This window comes from Colobus angolensis, unplaced genomic scaffold, assembly GCF_000951035.1.
Source record: "Colobus angolensis palliatus isolate OR3802 unplaced genomic scaffold, Cang.pa_1.0 Scaffold221, whole genome shotgun sequence".
Lineage (NCBI taxonomy): Eukaryota > Metazoa > Chordata > Mammalia > Primates > Cercopithecidae > Colobus > Colobus angolensis.
The window spans coordinates 278,943-293,162 of NW_012115389.1; the positions used below are offsets into that span (position 1 = coordinate 278,943).

The 14,220-nt window shown below is 40.6% G+C and overlaps 1 protein-coding gene across 1 annotated transcript in view; it reads left to right on the forward strand.

Annotated features, from left to right (window-relative positions):
- The first annotated feature begins 748 nt into the window (after positions 1-748).
- IPCEF1 (interaction protein for cytohesin exchange factors 1) overlaps positions 749-14,220 on the forward strand; it is a 206,556-nt gene continuing 193,084 nt past the window's right edge. The window contains exon 1 of the mRNA XM_011943742.1: positions 749-846. The gene's annotated coding sequence lies outside the window, so the exon portion shown is untranslated. The remainder of the gene's footprint in view (positions 847-14,220) is intronic.

Genomic DNA, 14,220 nt, shown 5'->3' on the forward strand with positions numbered 1-14,220 from the left:
GTCATGAGCCCATTTTTAATGATTTATTTGAGAGCAGAATATAAATAGAGTGAGACTGTATTCATTTCCTAAGAAGGTATGGAGAACCAAGAAGCTGGTGTTGAAAGGGAGATTGGGAGGGCAGGAATTTGTTTGTAATGAGATGGAATATCTCTGACTTTCAGCCTGCCATTTTCCTTTTCCAGTGTGGGAAAGAAAAGTTTTGAAGTTAGAAACTCTACTATGTGTACTGCAAAAGATGGCAGGCTAAGACTTATTTTTCTCCTAAAATACTTTTTACAAATGTGTGTGTACCCTCTGTTTATTAGAGCATTAGGAATGATTAGGAAAGGAGGAAAGAGGGAAATCTGAAAGAAGATTGAACCTAAGGGGTTGAAGTGGCATTTCACCCAAATATGCTGAGAATGACTCTGCAAATCATCTCACCCTCCATGCCCTGTAAATGAACATTCTTGCCTCCAACACAGGAAAGCAGAACTATGAACTGTTTCGCCAATGTGCTCAGCAAATGAATACACTGGGGGCAGTGCTTAGTGATCAATGAAGTCAGGTAGATGGGGTGTGCTTGCCTTACATGTACTTTGTCTTGGATATGGGCATCAAGGAAGAGTTTGATAACAATGAGAAAGAAGAGCAATAGGATTGAGGAAGTGGAGATGACACTTCCTCTTCTTTCGAAAGAGCTTTACTCTCTGATCAGCTTTGAATGTTAGTTCTGGGTTGACTGGGCCTCCAGAGCTAAGGCTGCTTTGAGTAGAATCCTCAAGCTTGGCCTCAGAGTACTATGAGGCTTCAGAATCCAGAAATAAAGAGACTACTCTTGGATTTACTCGCTTTGCATTGCATGTAAGTAACGTCACTCCTTGGCTGATGTGTGAGAGGTAATTGCTTGACAGATCAAGATGGCAAAGCAATGGATACCCTAGAACTCTCCTTAGAGTAGTGAGGTAGGAAATGTGGCTTTGGGGATATGATATTGACTAAGCTCTCTGTAATCTGGGAAGCCAGGTGCTAAAGATCTCTACTTCTGTGAAAGCTTTGAAAGAGGAGAGAGTTGTATACTCACTGTGCTTTTGTGTTTCTTAAATGGGTGTTGTCTTGATAGGTGTTTAGACTGCAGACCACAGGTTTGATTTAGAAAAGCACTATTCAGCGTGTGTTTGGGTCCTGAGGAGTTCATTGGGAGAAGTGCTCTGGGGCCGCCCTCTTTCGAGAAAGTGTGTTCTTTGTTGGGGAGCTTCCTTTGCGTGGAGGCAGCTGGGGGGCATTTTACATTTTCATAAAGGTCTTGGGCTTGACACAATATCTCTGATATGAAAATGACAGCTAGGTGTTGTTGGTTCACAGGCTTTTAGTAAGGGTGTCTGGGGCACTTGATTTTTCTTTTCTGGGGTGTATGTGAAAGAATTTAATTATAGGAGGCAGAATTATAACCCACTGAAGCATCTTTGACTACAGTAGTGGACTTTATTAGTCTTGAGTGGCCTATGTATTCCTAGTGCTGTCCTTGATAAAGTCTAATTTCTATCCAGTTATTTATTTTATGTAGAAAATAGAAACGGAGGGCTGGGCACAATGGCTCACGCCTGTAATCCCAGTACTTTGGGTGACCATGGCGAGAGGATCACTTGAGGTCAGGAGTTTGAGACCAACCTGGGGGCAACGTAATGAGACCTCATCTCTCCAGGAAAAAAAAAAAAAAGTAAAAGAAAATAGAAATAGAAGGCTGGGTGTGGTGGCTCACACTTGTAATTCCAGTACTTTGGGAGCCCAAGGCAGGTTGATCACCTGACGTCAGGAGTTCGAGACCAGCCTGGCCAACATGGTGAAACCCCGTCTGTACTAAAAATACAAAAATCAGGTGGTCATGGGAGCATGCACCTGTAATCACAGCTACTTGGGAGGCTGAGGCAGGAGCATTGCTTGAACCTGGGAAGCGGAGGTTAGAGTGAGCCGCCATTGCGCCACTGCACTCCAGCCTGGGCGACAGAGCAAGACTCCATCTCAAAATAAAATAAAATGAAATAAAGAAGAAAACACAAAAAGAAAGAACACACATCTGCTTTCTGCTCACATCATGCAAACAAGGAGGAAAAGGGTGTAAGTTTGTGTATGTGTTGATGAACTCATTCTTTAATTTACCTTTTAATTTTCTTCCATTCCTCTTTTTATAAATCAAGTGTCTTTTCTGGAGTGGGTCCATGTATGAACTATTTCAGGCAAGCTGTGTTAAGCAAATATACATCATCAGAGTATGGAAATAGGAAGTTCTTTCCTGCGGTAGTTTGCTGTGGCAATAAGAGATAAGAAATTACTTCATGACTATTGCCTGAGACTTTCCTTTTGACTCGTGTATCCTTTTGAATCAACAGCTCACTTCTGCTTTCCATCCAGCTTGGAGGCTCTGCAGTGTGAGCTGATAAATGAAGTACAGGTTAACAATTTGCAAGTAGGTCTAATGTGGCAAATGGTGTGTGTGTGTGTGTGTGAAGAAAAATCCTAAAAAATAAGCTTTTCAGCCTTAAATAGAATCCTGCAAATGGAGGAGTTACTTGTGCTCCCAAGTGTTCAGAACAGTGCCTGCTCTCGGTAAATATTTGTTGAATGAATGAATAACTGGGATAATTCATAAAATGAATGTGGTAGGAAAGCCATTGCTTTATCTCTGTTACTCAGGCACTTTAAAAAGTGAAGGTTAGAAAAGGTCAGAGTGAAGCAGGAGAGGAGAATGTGAAGGTGTAAAGAAAGGGTGTGTAGAACAGGGATCAGAAAAATCCCTAGGTCAGTAAAGTAAAAGGGGTGGCAATACGTGGTGGTAGAGGTGGAGGTGGAGATAAAGGGCTTGGTGGTGGAATTGGTGGTGGTAGGGGAGGTGATGGTGGAAGTGACGGTGGAGATGGTAGAGGTGGTTGTGGAGGCGATGGTGGAGGTGGTAATGGAGATGGTAGAAAAGGTGGTTGGAGTGGTAGAGGTGATGGTGGAAGTGATGGGAGAGATGGTGGAGGTGCTTGTGGAGGAGATGGTGGAGGTGGTGGTTGAGGTGGTGGTGGAGATGGTGGTTGGAGGTGATGGTGGAGGTGATAGATAGTAGAAGTGATGGTAGATATGGTGGAGGTGGTTGAGGAAGTGATGGTAGAAGTGACAGTACAGATGGTGGAGATGGTGGTTGGAGATGATGGTGGTAGAGGTGATGGTGGAGGTAATTATGGGAAGCTCAGTGTGATTTAGCCAAGAGAAAACACAGTTTGGGGGTCAGATATATCTGTTCAAAATGTGTATCTCTGAACCCACCAGCTCTATGACCTCTGAACCTATAAAGTGGTGACTATAACATACTGACTTTTTGGGTTGTTGTATGAGGGTTAAAAATATGATTGCATTAAATGGCAGTTATCAATATCAGTTTTCAAGTTGCCACAGCCACGCTTAAAAATTTAATCACTAATTTGTCTTTTCTTCTTTATGCTTTATGCATTTTCTGAATTTTATAAAGTGAAAGTGAGTTTTTAAAAGAATCATTAATTTAAAATAAATGTTATAAGCCTAGTTATCAGAATGGTTGAATACATGGTGATATATAAAGAAATGTCATCAATAAAATGGTATTTATGGAAATATTCTCATGATGTAATGCTAAGTCAAAAAAGGAGGAACATAACTTTTTCAACTATGTAAAAATACTGCAGAGAAGCAAGATTTGGGTGAAATGTGTTAAAATGTTAATATATGAACAGTGGACTTATAGCTCATGAATTTTCTTTTTCTTTTTTTTTTTTTTGAGAAGGAGTCTCGCTCTGTCGCCCAGGCTGGAGAGCTCATGATTTTTCTTTCTTTGTACTTTGTACTCTATTTTTTCCCCAGATTTTTCATTAGTGGAACATACCTGAACTATTTTAGTAATATGAAAATAAAACAAATTTTGAAAGAAAATAAATAAGCCTGGTGCGGTAGCTCACGCCTGTCATCCCAGGACTTTGGGAGGCCAAGGCAGGCAGATCACCTGAGGTCAGGAGTTCAAAACCAGTCTGACCAACAAGGCGAAACCCTGTTTCTACTAAAAATATAAAAATTAGCTGGGCATGGTGGCGGGCGCCTGTAATCCCAGCTACTCAAGAGGTTAGGCATGAGAATCGCTTGAATCTGGGAGGTGCGGTGAGCCGAGATCACGCAGCTGCACTCCAGCTTGGTCAATGAGGGAGACTTCATCTCAAAAAAAAAGAGATGGACAAAAATTTAACCCTCCTTAAGTCTTCCACCAACAGGACAACAAAAGCAATGTTTTAGTTATAGTGTGCTAAAGTTCATGGTTCATTGCAGTCTAAGAAATGACACTTAAAATTTATGTTATTTAGTCTTTGTAGGGGAATCCCCTTTGACAGTAAGCCTGGTGCAGAATCATGTGTCAACTCTGAAGTGAGAAAAAGGAAACATGGTCCCACTGGGGCTGGCTGGTCTGATTATTTCTTAGAATGACCTGAAAATGGGTTATTTTCTCTGAATGATTTATAACTGCATCTAAACCTGAGTTTGATGATTTCCTAAAAAATTCAATAGTCAATTCGTCAGTTACTAATTCTAAGTTCAATTTAAATCTCCCAGTATAATTGTAATTCATTTTTTAGGGAATGTTGCCATATCTTTATCATCTTGGTACTCATAGGGAGGGGTCATGAAAACATTTTTGTAGAGTCACGGGTTATTTTGTAGAGTCAAGAATTATTATTCTTGTTGTTAGAATCTTGGCCCTGCCATCTCACAGGGCCAGCAGGTCACCATGGAGTCCCTTATCAGGGACGTAAGCAAAATAAAATATTTTGGCTTGTAGGCATTGAAAAGAATTTTCTGTCTCTGTCTTAGAATCAATCTTTGCCTTAGAAAGGAGAGATAGTTGGCAGACAAAAAGGCAAAGGGCTGAACAAATGTGAACAAAGACAAGCCTCCTAGACTGACACAGGGATTGACACAGAAGCAGCTGAAAGGTGAAAAGTGAGCCAGCTTAAACTCAGCCCAAAGTTACTAGAATATGGATGAGTCTTTCAAAAGAAGTCTGCATAAAGAATGACCAGATCGTCAAGGAAAACTAAGTCAAGTTAGAAATGAAAGAATTAATCAAAGAAACAAAAACCCAGCATGTACTAGGCAACGAAATAGAAATGGCAGCATGATAGGATTCCCAACAGAGTCTACAGCATTTTCTGAATATTTCATATGTGGAGTGCTGAATAAAAACCAATGATATTACTGAGCACTTGGTAGGTTCTAGACACTGTGATCTGCACTTTTATTTTTACCTTTTAGTTTACATTTACATTTACAATTTATTTTTCTTTCTTCAACTTTTATTTTAAGTTCCAGTGTACATGTGCAGGATATGCAGGCTTGTTACATAGGTAAATGTGTGCCATGGTGATTTGCTGCATAAATCAACCCAACATCTCGGTATTAAGCCCAGCATCCATCAGCTATTCCCGATGCCCTCCCTCTCCCCCCACCCCCACAGGCCTCAGTGTGTGCTGTTCCCCTCCCTGTGTCTATGTGTTCTCATTGTTCAGCTCCCACTTGTAAGTGAGAACTGCGGTATTTGGTTTCCTGTTCCTGCGTTAGTTTGCTGAGGATAATGGCTTCAAGCTCCATCCGTGTCCCTGCAAAGGACATGATCTCGTTCCTTTTTATGCTATTTCAGCCACTTCTTAAAACAGTTCTGGTAAATAGTACTATTGTTATCTCCATGAAATTGAAGCTTAGAGAGGTAAAATCCTCTGCCTCAAACCACCACAATAGGCAGGAGAGGGATTCAAACCCAGATCTTTGTGTCTCTGAGCCTGTGGCCTAACTACCATTCTGCACATCACATTGTTTTCATTTATGTTAAAGTTTTTGTGACATAAATAATGATTTGACACCAAGGGCGAGTCTGATCAGAGCAGATTTGCTCTCTACTTTAAAACCGTCCAAGTGAAGTTCTTTTCTACTTTCTTAGGGAGGAGGTAGTGGAAAGGAGTTGTTCTTTTTTCCGGGAAACTGTCTGTGCCTTGGCATGATTGCACATCCGTGATTGTCTTCTTAGGCAGCCAGGTGGTATCATGTAGGAAATGCTTCCAGCCAGCAGGGAGCGAAAGGGGACTGGGGGGACCTCAGAACCATCCCTTGGTAGTTCACAACCACAGTCAAGATATGTGACTGTTCCATCACCACAAGGATCCCTCACGCTGCTCTTTCATAACCGTACCCAATCTAATTTAAAAATATCCAATTTCCGTTTTGAGTATTGTTGGACCCATATTGATGGGGCCTTCTATTAGGCTCAATTTTTTTAGTGGGAACACCACAGATCAAAAGATTAGGAGACTTGAGTGTCCTGCCTGTGGTATATAATAGTTTTGTGCTATAAGCAAGCATTTAACTTCTCCACGCTTGAGTTTTCTCATCTATGAAAGCTGAGATAAAAATACCAAACCAGGCCAGGTGTGGTGGTTGATGCCTGTAATCCTAGCACTTTGTGAAGCCAAGGTGGGAGGATCGCTTGAGGCTAGGAGCTGAAGACCAGACTGGGCAATAAAGCAAGATCCCATCTCTACAAAAATAAGAAATGTGGCCAGGTGTGGTGATGTGTGGGCCTGTAATCCCAGCTGCTCAGGAGACTGAGGCAGAAGGATCCCTTGAGCATAGGAGTTTGAAGCTGCAGTAAGCTATGATCATGCCACGGCTGTACAGCCTGGGCAACAGAGTGAGACTCTGTCTCTGAAAAAATAAAAAAAACTAACCAATTGCTTTGATGTATGGGCCAAATGAAAGTAAATATATATACTTAGAAGAAAACAAAAATATTATAAACCAATGGAGCCCTTCTTGGAAGCTAATGCAGGAGGTAAATAATGAAAGTAATTTTAAGTGCTAGTAATAAACCCATCTGTATTGCTGGCAAGCACTTCTAGGGGCCAGATTGAACATGACTCATTTCTATGAAGTTAACTTGTGGCATTGGGTCTCAAACAGTAGAGTCGCTTCATCATTGAATGGGAGTAAATAAAGACACTCAACAATGAGACACATTTACAAAATGAAAATCAGGCTATTGTGAAATCTATAAAACGACTTCCTTTCATAAATGGAGTCTAGAGAGTGATCCCAGATTATCATGACAATTTGGTTACTTGTTAGATATGGAACATTAGTGTCTATTTGGGGTGATATTTACTTACCTCAGTTTCTATTGAAAGAAAAGTTCAAATATTCTGAAAATGATGCAATGTGATGGAACTTTGATCCACATGTAAAATCTAAGGCTGCAATCTAAGTGTATAGCAAGTGGAAACTTCTCAATAAATGGATGTTATATCATTTTAGTGGTTCATCTGTAATTGTTGATCAATTTGATCCATAAATTTAGGCTGGTACCTGCATAAGTACTTTAATGACAGCATAAATAGCCACGATTTCCAGCATATTCTTGAGTTTCTCTGTGACATAAGAATCTCTTAAATCCCCTTTTCAGCAGAATTTGAATTACCCTGATTCCTATTACATGATTATCCCTAGCAGAACAACATTCTTTTAACAGGTAAATATCATTATAGGAAGCTAATTCATTTAATCTGTGCAAAACTAAAAATATCTTTTTTCTCCTTCTCTTAATTGATCCATTTTAATTTTTGTTAGACTTGTTAATTTTATATAATCTTTTTCTAAACGTGCAATAGAAACCTGTGACTAGATAGATTTTTTCAAATTGGACAGGGTAGAAGTTCTTTTTTTCCTGACTATTGTGAAGGAAACTGCATTCTCAGGAGTTTTATGCACTGATCTCTAATGCCAGAGAGGAATAGAACATTTAACTACTTATAAGCAAATGTACATATATTAATAGAGACTGAACCTTAGTCTAAAACAGGAAAATAGGTCAGGCACAGTGGCTCACGCCTGTAATCCCAGCACTTTGGGAGGCTGAGGTGTGAGGATCACTTGAAATCAGGAATTCGACCCACCACTTTGGGAGGCTGAGGTGAAAAGATCACTTGAGCTCAGGAGTTTGAGATCAGCCCAAGCAACATATAGCAAGACCTTGTCTATACTAAAAACAAAACAAAACAAAACAAAAATTAGCTAAGTGTGGGAGAGCATGCCTGTAGTCTCAGCTACTCAGGAGATGGAGGCAGGAGGATCACTTGAGACCAGGATACTGAGGTTGCAGTGAGTGATGACCATACCGCTGCATTCCTTCCAGGGTGACAGACAACAACCCTGTTTCAATAATAATAATAATAAGATAGAATAATACAAACCTCTGAGAAAGGAAAAAAGATGAAACCAACCAAAACACTTCCCAGGAACCTTAATTTAACATTATTCACTCCTATAGAATATAATTCTATGTAAAGTGTCACAGTTTATCCAAAGATAAGCTGTACTTATACAAAGTTATGTTTTAAGGAGAAAATCTGTAATTATTTGAAAAACTAAGCAAACAGCTATAAACATGAAAACCATATGTTTTAGGCTACTTGTTTATGATTATTCTGTTTGAATAGCTCAGACTACAGCATGCTATTGGGTAAATCTGTAATAGTTTTATGGACTGATGAGAATATATATAATCTCAACAATTTCTTGAACATGTTTGAAGATCCTGCTATTCTAGCAGATTAAATGATTGCAGCAGGAACATTGCATTTATTCACTGGAAGTGCAAGTCATTTGTAACAACTTTGTTCTTTCCACCAATTAAAAGCCTGAAGCAAATGATATTAAGGACCTTATTTTCTGGTTCCTTATTAAGTCACAAATCCCAACCTCTTTTTCTATCCTGATAAAAAATAGTCAAAGAGTTGTTCTTACTAGTGGTTGTGAATGCTAACCATATAATATGATAAGGACTCACTTATGAATATTCAACATTCACCAAATACTTATTGAGTACCTAATATTTTCCACATAATGTGCCAGGTATTTCATTACAATTAAACGGACAAGATCACCTTTGAAATTCCCCTGGAATCGTATGAATTAGTATTGTCTCTTGGTTAGACTCAGTTATAGCCAGTCTATCAAAGAGAAGTGTCTGAACTTGAACTCTCTTGGTCAAATATGGTCACAGTTTTCCAGTTAGAGCTGGATTTTACTCTGGAACACAGTTACCAGCATTTTCTGCACTTAGATTTTCAACTTGATTAATCAACTGGAGCAGCTTTTGCGTAGGTAATGGGGACTTGAGGGAGGGACTCTCAAACAAGGTTTGAGCCAGGCACTTGAGTACTATTTAGTTTTATTTTGTGAACATTCACAAACATTCCAAAGTTATGTACAAATTAGTTGCCTTGAGAGGAACGCTGGAGTCCCAGATATTCTGAGCTGAGAAACCAGCACCGGGAGAGAGACACCAGGTCACCAAAACACAGTAAGTGAGCTGAGTAATGAAGGCTCAGCGACTCCAGATTGCCTTGAAGTGACTTTGCTTTCAAGTTGGCATTAGCTGTAGTCACAGGGTCCTAGACATGGGGTGTAGTAATTTCCACCTTGCGTTGCATCCTCTTTGTGTTCTGTGCATTGGGAGCAAGTTAGCAAGTGATTCCTCCGTCAGTCTCAGTGGACTTCAGGGATTGAGCACCAAATCACTGTCTACTCCCCACAAGCTCACATTTCTTATCATTGTGGAGGTGGCCTTTTGCCAATGGATGGATGCTCCTCGCCCATGAAACATTCTAGGCAATGCCTAGAACTTTCTGGGCAGTAGAAGTCACTGATGTGAGCCTTAGAGGAAGGCAGAAAATAGAGTCCAAGAGGACTCCTTCTTTCTATAGGTTGGTGAAAAGTAGTTTTTAATGGCAAAACCTGCAACTACTTTTGCACCAACTAATAATTGCAGCTCCTTCAACAGGCCATGCAGGCCTTCCCCAGCCTCACTGGCTGTGTGGCACATGGAGGTAATATATACTGTCCTCTTGCTGTTTGCAAGGGACCGTGTTAAAGGCTTTACATTCATTATCTATTTTTTAAAATCAAATAGCTCTAGGAAGTGCTGTTATTATTAACTAGTTCCCTTTTTCTGATGAGAAAACACAGGTTCAGAGAACTTCAAACCTGGCTCGAGGTCACCCAGAACTAGTACAGTCAGGGTTCCAACCCCAATAGTTTGACTCTGGGGTCCGAATTTGAGCCTAGGCGTGTTTGACCTGAGAGTCTAGTATATAGCTGCCCTGAGGGAATGTACTATAATATAAGGAAAAGGATGCTACATAATTTCTTATTTTTGGATAAGTTTGTTTTGTGCTTGTCCACCTTTGTCTCCATTTCTGGAGCTGAGAATGTGTGTAATCCAACCCCAGTGAGGCCAGAGCAAGCTTGTTTGGGTGAATAATGATTTTAGGAGTGCTCAGCCCAGATTTGCCTGAACCTTGAGGAAAATCTCATTCCTAAAGACACTTCCAGATCAAAGCTGAGGAGAGTTGGGGTTGAGGGTGATGGAGCATTGTTTCTAATAATTTAGATTGAAAAGGGGAAGAAAACAGAGATTAAAACATAGGAAGGCAGAGTTTTGAGAGGATGTGCTTGGATAGGGATACAGTCTGACCACCCAAATCTTATCTTAAACTGTAATCCGAATTGTAATCCCCATGTGTTGGGGGAGGGAACTTGTGGGAGGTGATTAGACCATGGAGGCAGTTCCTCATGTTGTTCTCATGATAGTGAGTGAGTTCTCACGAGATCTGATGGTTTTATAAGAGGTTTTCCCCTGCTTTGCTCTGCACTTCTCTCTCATGCCGCCACGTGGAGAAGGACATGTTTGCTTCCCCTTCCACCATGATTGTAAGTTTCTTGAGGCCTCCCTGGCCATGCGGAACTGTGAGTCAATTAAACCTCTTTCCTTTATACTTTACCAAGTCTCAGGTATTTCTTCAGAGCAGCATGAGAATGGACTAACACAGATAGTCCATGCATTCTTTCTAATTATTATACAACTAGAAAAAGTTCTTGAATAAAAGAAAAGATTAGCATATGCTAAATTAGAAAAAAGGAGAGAAGAAATAATCTCTTTAGGCAAACACTTTGAATTCAACCTCATAGTAAAATGTGTTATCCACTTTCTTGATATCTAGAGCTTAAATTTCTAGAAATAAGTATTTTTCCTTAGTACATGTAGAATGCATTTTATTGCCAATGACACAGATAAGCAAGGAAAAGATAAATACTTTTCATGATCCAATAACCTTGAAATAATTATACTTAACATTTTGATGTAAAATTTTCAATGTTTTTGCTTTTTAAAAATGTACATATGAGGCCAGGTGCAGTGGCTCACACCTGTAATCCCAGCACTTTGGGACACTGAGGTGGGCAGAGGGCATGAGCTCAGGAGTTTGACACCAGCCTGGGAAACATGGTGGAACCCTGTCTCTACCAAAACGTATACAAAAAATTAGCCAGGCGTGGTGGCGCATGCCTGTGGTTTCAGCTACTTGGGAGGCTGAATTGGGAGGATTACTTGGCACCACTACACTCCAACCTGGGTGACAGAGTGAGACCCCATCTCACAAAAGAAGTGTGTATTTACAAAAAAAGAGATACAAGTGTATTTTAATATATTAAAGTCATATTCCTAACACATCGTATATTTTAGATACAAAGATTTACCATATGGGGTACAGTAGCCAAAGTTTTTGAATGGATAGATGAAGAGATTTCTTTCCTCATGATAACTGCCCATAGGAAAGCTCAGATATTCAGAATTATTAAATACTGAAGAATTGACAAATCTAACACATTTTCAACCAAAAAATGGTGAGCGGTCAGATAAAACAAAAGAAAGCAGAAGTTAATGAAAGAACAAAAAGTGGTTGAGGCATGTTTTGGGAGGTGTCATAGCAGGTGGCAGCAGCTCTCTTTTGGAAAGTGGATTATTCTCAATAGGCTTTCACTGTTTTTTGCAATTTTATTTTGGTGTTTCGTGGTCCTGGAGACTAGTAGGGCTCTGATCTCCATGTGATTTTAAGCTTGTCGTATCATCACGCATGTAAAATTTTTGAGTTATCTGACTGTAAGAAAGATAATGTCTTAAGCCTAGAATTTCTGTTCAGTCCCCTGAGACATTCATCCCGATTCAGCAAATATTTGTGTAAAATTTTCTCTGTATTAGGCATTGTGAAGAATATAAAATGAATACTAGAAAATAATAGTTACTACAAATATCTTGCTAATTTACAGTGACAACAAAACACACACATGAAACAGTAAATAAAAGAACCGACTGGGTGCGGTGGCTCACGCCTGTAATCCCAGCACTTTGGGAGGCCAAGGCGGGTGGATCACCTGAGGTCAGGAGTTTGAGACCAGCCTGGGCAACATGGTGAAACCCTGTCTCTACAAAAAGTATTAAAATTAGCTGGGTGTGATGGCATGTAGGAGGATTGCTTGAAGCCAGGAAGAGGAGATTGCACCACTACATGCCAGGCTGGGTGACAGAGTGAAACCCTGTCTCAAAAAAGAGCAACAACAACAAAAAAGACCCAAAGTGACATGTGATTGTCATGGTGAACAGTGTAGAGAATAAGTATGCTAAAAGTTAGAGAGAGCGTGATCCAGGAGCCTGTAACGGTGGAGAAAAAAGTTGAGTAACAACTTCTGTTCTGTTCAGAAAAAAGGGGAAAGTTTCAGGTGAGGGGAGAAGAGAGATGACCATGAAAGTCAGTAGGAAAATGTAGGCTCAGAGCTCTCCCCGGGCGCCATCTGTAGTGGTACTTGGTATTCGTGCTCCAGCATATTGGTCACTCCTATACCAGGAAGAATCCTGGACCCTGGAAGGAAGACCTTTATGCTGCCAGTTGCTAAACCTGTGAACATGGGGTTTTCTTCATGTCTTAGTTTCTCCATTTGTGAAACGGGGAGCCTCATAGCTTTACATGCCCCAAAGTCATTGGGGCCTCTATGAGAGAATGTGTTTGAATGAGATTTTTCAGCTGAAAAACAGGATGTAAGTATCTTTGGTGATAATGATTTACTGGATATACAGACGGAAGAAAAGCACAAAACCAGAACATGAAAGGACAGTGACGTCCTCATGATATGGCTCTGCTGAGGGGAGGAACACCAGGGATCTTGACTTATGTGAATCAGATAAAACTACACGGACACATGTGAAGTGGTTTTAAGAAGCAGAGAATTTAATAGGCAAGAGATAAGGGAGACGAAAGAAAGAAGAATCTCCCGTGTACAGACACAGAGGGAGGAGGGCTCCAAAGCTGAGAGGAGACTCCGAGTGTGGTGGAAAACAGCTAGTTTTATGAGGAGGCTGGCGGAGGCGGTGTCTGATTTGCATAGGGCTCAGGGGATTGGTTTGACTAGGCATGTCATTCATGAAGCCTGCAAAAAAACTAGTCCTCCCACCTTAGTCTTTTAATATGCAAATATAGGGCGCCATGATGTTCTGCACACGTGGGGATATGTGGGGGTGCCCATGCTGCCAGGTACACATCTGGGCAAGGGCAAGAGGACAATCCTGGGAATTTCCAGGTTGGGTGGACCCAGTTTCTAATGGCCCGCATTTGCATATCAAAGGTTGCCAGCCCAGTTCTAAGAGCCAAGGCTTTCCTGCTAGACAAGAAACGTTTCTGGAGCTGCTTTATAAGGGACGAAAACGTTCCAAGGACCCCTTTTCCTCTCTATCTGCCTAAAATAATTTCTTAATAACTCCTACAGCAGTCACAGCACACCCGGGTCAATGTGAGTAATTTTAGAGACAGAGTGAGTGCATAATTGGGTCAGATTGGCAGAGGAAAGAAGGCTGGTTGATAGGTTGAGGCCCCTGAGACTTCTCTGATCAGCATGGAGAAATGGTGGGAAGTGAGGTGACTTGGGGAGGAAAAGCTTTCCCAGGGAAATGGAGCATTTTGGAAGTCTGCAGATAGGGAGAGTTTTCATACATTTGTATTTCACCTAATAAAATGGCACTTTCCTGAGTTTTGTGGGCAAAGCATGATGTTAAATCTTTTAACATCTTCTTTCCACTAATTGAATAGGAGGAAAAGGAAATTTCTTCTTTTTCTTCTTATTTCACTTATTTCCTTTTTGTATCCCTAGAAGCACATGACATAATGCTCAACAAAAAGCAAAAAGATGCAGTGGCTTTGAGAAATATTATGATAACCGAAATGAGTGACTGAGGCAAGGGGCTCAATGAATCGAGGTTTATTAGGCCAGCTTTAGGGAGTTTCTGGGAAAAACTCGAGC